Source organism: Perissodus microlepis, chromosome 3, assembly GCF_051167445.1.
Source record: "Perissodus microlepis isolate ML-2025 ecotype Zambia chromosome 3, ASM5116744v1, whole genome shotgun sequence".
NCBI classification, from domain to species: Eukaryota; Metazoa; Chordata; class Actinopteri; order Cichliformes; family Cichlidae; genus Perissodus; species Perissodus microlepis.
In genome coordinates, this window is record NC_140463.1 from 6,322,431 (window position 1) to 6,330,503 (window position 8,073).

General features: G+C 42.1%; 1 long non-coding RNA gene across 1 annotated transcript; it reads left to right on the forward strand.

Moving 5' to 3' along the window:
* Positions 1-5,557: 5,557 nt before the first annotated feature.
* Positions 5,558-6,670, forward strand: LOC146389612 (uncharacterized). The gene is made up of 3 exons (XR_014799764.1): positions 5,558-6,037; positions 6,130-6,310; positions 6,395-6,670. It is a non-coding gene; the product is annotated as an uncharacterized LOC146389612 (long non-coding RNA).
* The last annotated feature ends 1,403 nt before the right edge of the window (positions 6,671-8,073 follow it).

The following is an 8,073-nucleotide window of genomic DNA, read 5'->3' on the forward strand; positions in this document are numbered from 1 at the left end:
CCAATACCGATACTGGTATAGGGTATCGGGGCCGATGATGTAAAATGTGTGTGTACTCATACTCGTAAAAGTTAACCGATACCATGAACCGACACCAACTTACTTCATTAATCAGAGGGTGGCTTGTCATTTCTGTTGTAGCTTTTTAGATTGGCCACTAGGGGGACATCCCGCACTAAACAGGCACAGGGTTAGGCGAGTGAGACTGGCGACTCCAAATAAAAAAGAGAAACTGGAGGCTGCTCTAGCTAGACTAAACAAAATGTCAGCAGTGTGGACCGGAACAGCCAAATTTAACTCAGGTTTTGGAAAAGCGATGAAAAATGTCAAGAGAAAATCCACGGGCAGTTAAAATAACGGAGGCTCTGACTCATTTTATCGCTCTGGATGACCAGCCAATGCCGGTCGTGAAAAACATAGGATTGCACCGTCTACTCAGCATACTCGAGATGCCATATGAAATTCCCAACCGCCCATACATCAGGGAGATAATGCCAAAACTTTCTGAACAGGTAAAGACAAGCAGTGTGTGCGCGATGTCAGTCCTCAGTTTAACGGCACAGTGGACTGATGATCAATGCCAAATACTTTCGTTATTTTGTTTGTTTGTTTACAATATGGACACTCTGCAATATTTAAAAGTTTATTTTATTCTCAAACCTAATTTGTATTTATTTTATTCCAAACAAAAGTGTTTATTTATTATTCTGAAAGCTCGAGACAGTGCCAATAGTTCAGTGATATTTTGTAAAATTACAATGTGGAGACTCTGCAATAATTTAACAGAAGTGCTTATTTTTCACTTGAAATTTTTTTGTGGTCATTTTTATTAAGATTTTATTTTTTATCGGCAGGGAATATAATAAAACCTGTCTTCCAATTAATTGTATTTGTGTGTGTGTGTGTGGTAGAAGTATCGGTTTTTGTACTCTGTATCGGCAAGTACTCAGATCCAAGTATCGTTATCGTATCGGTTTGAAAAAATTGGTATCGTTGCATCCCTAGTCAGTACATGTTGTCGTGCTAGCTCACTGGCTTGACTTATCGTTATAGCACTTTCCAGCGTTAGTTCTGTTTCTCTCAACAGTTTCTCTCTGAGCTTCTTCTCATTAGTTCCAAACACTATTTGATCTCGTATCATAGAGTCTCTGAGATCACCAAAATTACAGGACTGAGCTTTGATCTTGAGGTCTGTGAGAAAAGTATCAAATGACTCACCCTGACGCTGTAAGCGTGAGTGAAAGACGTATCTCTCGTACGTTTCATTTTTCTTTGACAGACAGTGCTCGTCAAATTTCTTCATGACTTCATCAAAGTTATCTTTGTCCTCGGACTGAGAGAACACAAAAGTGTTGAAGACCTCTATTGCTTCTGTGCTGTCGATGGTGAGCAGCATGGCTATTTTTCTTTCATCTGCCCGTCGATCCACTCCGACAGCCGCAATATAGGGGTGGGTTTTAATAATCGATTCATCGATAAAAATCGGTTCTGGCTTGGATAACGTGAAATCGATTCATTAAAATCCTGAATCAATTTTTTAATATAAATTTATTTTGCCCAAAACGCCAGAATCTCAGGTGAAACCTCACAAAATTTCAACAACCACCAAACAGCTAAGACAATAAATGAGAGCAGGTACACGGATTCTGCACAAGGACGTAAACACAGCGCGGACCCGTGGATCAGAATCAGTGAGATGTCGCCTTTCTCACCCGACGGGCGCTGCAGCTTTAAGCGGCTGCGCGCGCTCCCGCGGACGGCAATCACTTTCTGGCAGACAATCACTTTTTGGCACAACAACTGCACGGACACGGTCGGGGCTGAAAGCCGACAGCTCGCTGATTCTGATGTTTTGGCGGGTCCGCGCTGATTCTAAAGTTGTTCGTTTTATCTCTCTCCAAACAATATTGACTGAACCAGCAGCAAAAGAAGATCCAAACTACGCTTCACATAAACATCGTCATGAATTCACTCTGACTTTTACTGTTTTGCTTCCACCACGATAAAATCGCACGTCATGCACAGCTCTCTCTCTCTCTCTCGCTCTCTCTGTACTTCAAGATCAGTTTCCCGTCTTAAAATCTGTTTTGTTCATTATTCGCTTGCTTGTTACGCAAAGTCTACCGTTGTTTACAGCGCTGTCGGCCGCTGTTTTTTTTTCCCTTTTACATTCTTCTGAAAAGAAAACCTCATTTCTGCCGTTCAATACTGAACAAATTTAAACTTTTTAACATTATGCAAAATGCAAAACGCTTAGCCGTGTCTCTAATAAAACCGCTGTAACGTCAGAGGTAACGTTCATATGTTGATTAATGGTTTTGTTTCGTTTTTGATGTACTGCAGAATATTTTTATAAAATCCCAGGCCAGGAAAACCACCTTCATGTTTTTCTGTGTTTTATCTTCAGCTACTTTGACACAAAGGCATCTGCTGTGACACTTACACCTTTGATAAAGTCTTGCGTGTGTCAGCTGCCTTTTTATAGATACAAAAATATGTAAATGTACTGATCTGAATTATAATATTTCTGACTGTCAAAATTTCCCACATTTAAATCGAATTGAATTGAATTGAATTGAATTGAATTGAATTGAATTGAATTGAATCGTGGATCGAATCGATTCGGGACCTTGTGAATTGGAAACGAATCGATTCTAGAAATCGATACCCAGCCCTACCGCAATATACAGTTTGAACTGCTGCTTGAAAGTCCTCCAACTTGCATCCACGTTTCCAGTCAGTTTCAACGGATTTGGCGGTTTTATTGCATCCATCTTGTTGCATTGCTTCTTATTCTTTACCCGTCTCATTGTACCATGTAATGTTCTTATTCCTCTGTGAATAAAACATCAGGAATTGCTCCTGGTGCTAGCTTCACCTAGCTGTTTATTGTTTTTCTACAACCAACACTTTGTTCTTCTATTCTGTATATCTTATTGATTCCAGAACGCCCCCTGTGGGTAGCTTCAACAATAGCAACTATCATTACACCACCTTTTTCTACAAAGTAATCGAAATTACAAAACTACTTGTTCATTACATTTATAGATGTACTAAAGTCCCAACACTCCTCGTCTGCAAGTCAACCTCTGGAGCGACGACTGACAAGCGGGGAACTGGGCAGACCTCAGCTTTCCTGTCCAAGGAGTTAGAGACCACTGTACAGTCACATCAAAATAATTCTGCTGTGCAGCCCAAACATTTTGAGTCCACAGAGGCTGCTTTACGGTCCAAAAAACACGACACAGTTGGACTGAGTGAGCCACCTGCATCCCAGGGTCACGATCATACCATACAATTACCTTTGAGTCATTCACCTGTAAGTGCTGTTTATTTGAAATCCAAACAATTTCAGTTAGACCATTTGTATGTGTGTGTGTGTTGTTGCTCTATGCTCTATGTTATCTGTGTGTGTTTCACAGAGGGATGGGTGTGTCTCTGGAAAAATCCTAATATATCCAGTGTTGGGAAGGTTACTTTTAAAATGTATTCCATTACAGAATACAGAATACATGCCCTAAAATGTATTCTGTAACGTATTCCGTTACGTTACTCAATGAGAGTAACGTATTCTGAATACTTTGGATTACTTAACATATTATCATGCATTTTACAACTACATGAATGTACTATTGCTGTGTGATTTATTACTATTACTGAAGGTCCGCGGCTCCGAACCGTAATAAAGGGACCTCTGACTAACACGGTTCCGTGTGGGGCTCGTAGCCGAAAAATAGCTTTACTTTGTTGTGTGGGTCAACTCTGCTTGCAAGAGACAGAGAGAGGTGTTGAAAGGTTGCTCCAACGGAACTTATTGTTTCGGGGGAAAACACGAACACAGCGTACAGTCGAGTTTTAATAGCTTACTTACAACTGGGCTCGTCAGGCACTCTTCTTGGCTGCAGTGGTTATTATTATATTTACATGCTTCCAGCTCCTGTTTTTACGGAGCCCCGCAGGGGACATGGGAGAAAAAAAAATTAAGACGGACTTTTGCGAGATCTCGCAAAACAAACTCGGGATCTCACAAAACTTTTGCGAGCTCTCGCAAAACAAACTCGGGATCTCGCAAAACAAACTCGGGATCTCGCAAAACTTTTGCGAGCTCTCGCAAAACAAACTCGGGATCTCGCAAAACTTTTGCGACATCTCGCAAAACTTTTAGCCGCATTCTTCGGACGCTCGAAGCCGACCGGGAGGTCGAGGCACGATGTGCCAGAAAAGCGGTGTTCCTCCCGGCTGTAGTAGGTCTCGACCTCCCGTTAGCTCGAAGCTAAGCCTGGAACTACAGAACGTAGCTGTCAAACAAAACCCAAACAGTCCTGACCCGCCACAATATGAAACAGGGAAGTACCGCCGTGTAATCCATTTATTTCAACAAAGTAACTGTATTCTAAATACCACCTTTTTAAACGGTACCTGTAACGGAATACAGTTACTCATATTTTGTATTTTAAATACGTAACGGCGGTACATGTATTCCGTTACTCCCCAACACTGAATATATCCCATCTGCTGACTCATTCTATTGCTAATTGTATGAGCCACTTCATAGTGAGTTACAGAATCAGAATACTTTATTGATCCCTAGGGGAAATTATTTGAGTTGTTGCCTTCCGGACGCCGTTTTATTGTACCTGTGAGGAAGACCAAAAGACTCCAGGTTTCTTTTATCCGTACTGCATCCCATCTCCTTAATGGCAAATAACCATCCTGTGACTTTCTATTACTATTATTGTCATTATTATTTTATATTATTGTTTTGTCTACTTTTATGTTGGCTGCTGCTAAACTAATTTCCCCTTGTGGGACAATAAAGAATTTTAATTTAATTTAATTTAATTTAATTTAATTTAATTTAATTTAATTTAATTTAATTTAATTTAATTGAACTGAACTGAACTGAACTGAACTAAACTGAACTGAACTGACAGAGGGCTGTGATGAAATCAGATCACATTTGTTTTTACCCACCAGAACCTCCTGAGGTGCTGTGGTCAGTGTACAGCTCTTTTTTTCACAGCCGCATATTTTTTGTGGCACTCTGTTGGAGTGTGAAAGTGCTCCTAGAAGTATCCTCAAGCTGATGAGTGTGAGTAGGTTCACCTATATAAGTCTGGCTATCACCACCATGTAATTTCACATTAATATTTTACTCAAATGTAAACAGTAAAAACGCCATCCTGGATTCATGTTTACATGTTCCCTCTTCTTCCTTATAAACTTAAGGTACGTCACATCTGTGATGTGTCCAACTGGTACACGATGCTTACTGAGGTCCTCTACTGCGGACCATGGACAAAGGCAGAAGTGGCAGAGGAGGAAAAGTGGGTTGGTGGCTCGCCTGGAGTTCAGCAATTTAATCACAGCTCAGTGAGGGACATCAAGCAAGACATCTTGACTAGCAAGTAAGTAAAATGACCATCATGTTCATGTGTATTTTAAAAGCTTTAAGTTTTGTTTTTTTCGTGTTTTTTTTTTTTAATTTTTCAATCGCTCACTCAATTTAACATCGAGATCTTAATTGTGACAGTCCTTGCAGGCGTGGTGATGTGGAGTCATTGAGAGGTTTCACTTGGCCAATCAGCCTGTTCCCAACATTTTGGATGTGGACCGTGTTTGTTGTCATGCAAAGGGACCATCAGTAGTAGAGGCCTTGTTTCAGCCTTGGGTGGACAGTGGGATGGTTGTGTGTCTGGACATCTTTCACTGGATCCCCTGGTTTGACGCAGCTATCCGTACAGAGTCTCGTGCAAAGTACTCTGCATTTAAGTCTGCACTAGCTGGGGCGCTGCTGCCTTAAAACCGTGAAGACCTCGAGCTGCTTATAAGGGTCGCCAGAGCAAAGGACCCAGTAACAATGCAGTCTGGATCCGAAGTTGTCTGCCTCTACATTTCCAGGGACAGGTAAAACAGCATGTGCGGAGGGTCACACTGAGGCCTCAGGAAACATTTCGGATCATCCATTTGGTTATTGAGGAGCTGAAATGTCCAGCTGCGCTGGATGAGGGTGGAGTGAGTCTGTTCAAAACACCTGGTAGGAAAGTCCTCATTCCAGAAGGTTATTAAAACATGAATTTAAATTGGGACAAACTGAAGATCGCACAAAGTTTGTCTGTTTATTTCCAGGAGTCATTGTTGAGGGCAGCACAGCAGTGACACCTGGAGTGCATTCAGGACCCAGCAGACACAAACATGTACAGGGTGGCTACCACAAGAAAAAACAACGTGGATGTTCCCGATTAAAAATGTCTGCGTGGAAGCAACAGCCTGGAAGGTTTTCACGAATAACTTCCTAACATGATTCCAGGTACACGGCTGTAATCTGTATACTTGTGACAAATTACACTTGTAGTCATATCATCGTCATTTCCATTATTATTGTTGTATTCAGGTCCTCACTGATAAGTGGCATTGCAAGGTGGAAGGATGAGCTCAGATGCTGTATTTGGTGGTAAATGATTTACTCTGCAGCACTGATCAATCGCCTCAACACTTGCTGTCAGCAGCTGTTGGAGAACCTGTAGAAGTAAACATCTGTGGCCCAGCTGATCTCACATCCACTGAATTGTTCAGACTGGAGTACTTGTTCAGCCAGAGCAGAGGAGACTCTGAAATTTTCTCTCTGTAGGACATCGTCAGTGATGGACCTGGTCCTGGGGAGGAGGTGGTTCAGCCTGAGCAACCCGAGCCAGATGATCCCGATGAAACATTGCAGAGTGACGAGGAGGCATGCGACACTGTGCTGGATGCTGTCCTTCAGTGTGGAGGAGCATGACAAGCAGCCACATAAGTTTATCCAGCTGTACAAGACCCACTGGGACAACACCCTCACCTTCCACACTAAAAGGTGAGGGTAGGGAGGGATAGCTCAGTAGGTAGAGTGGTTGCCCCATGATCAGAAGGTCGGGTGTTTGAATCCACTGAACAGCTACCCTGAGGTACCCCTGAGCAAGGTACCGTCCCTACTCACTGCCCCCTGGGCGCCTGCTTATTGGCTGCCCACTGCTTCACTGAGTGAATGGGTCAAATGCAGAGAAAAACAAGTAATTTCCCCACGGGGATCAATAAAGTATACATTATTATTTATTAAAAGGGATGACCTCATTGATGCTGCTCTTATACAGAGAGTAAAGATGACCAAGTGCTAGGGACGTGCACAATGTGACATCAGCACTCGGAGCAACAGTTGAACTAAACACTCTTAAACTTTTGTGGTTGTGCTCACCTCAGGGTACTCACAACATTCTAGAGAAAGTCTCTATTTTAAAGGCCTGTGAGCGAATCCAGCACCAGGTTCTGGTGGAAGATGCGGTTCTTTCTAAAATAATCATCAAGACTGTGCAGGACTTCAACCATCAGCAAGAAAGCAGCAGTGGGTCCTTCAGTCTGTCCTCACTCTGGACACTTGCAGTTGTCACACATGGAAATCAAATGTGTGATAAGCTGCAGGATTCAAACACAAGTGTAACTTATAAATACATGTTCATACTTTGTTCCACAATCAGAGAGAAAGAAACAGAGAGAGAGTGCAGGACAGACAGACAGGTGACAGTCTCAGGTGTATACACTGCTACAAAACAGCACAAGAGAAGGAGGATTTAGTGTTTGTGTTATTACGAGTGCTAAACAAGAAGAGTTCCCAGATGGTACAGTGGACACATGTGTGACTCCTGTGATTAAAGCATCTTTCTTTCAGCTTAACGAGTGAACCGTCAGCTCGTTCAAACACACGTTAAAGTCCGTTTGGCTCGACACCACCGAACAGAGGCAGCAATATAACATAGCTAACATTAACAGTGCAGTGAATCCTGCTTGTGCCGTGATATTCAGGACTGCAAACTGAGCAGCATCACTGACTTTCAGCCTGTTGTGTTTGTGGATATATGACTGACTTTAATTATCCACAAAATCATCACATTCTCTGTAAGATTAAGGTCAACTATCGAACGGCGTATAAAGTAAAGGCTTTAAAACAAAGTAAACGCTGAAAGTACAAACATCGCTAATGTCACATAACTTTGCCGGCATGTGGCCAACACTAATGTTTTAATGTTCTTCATTATTAAACAT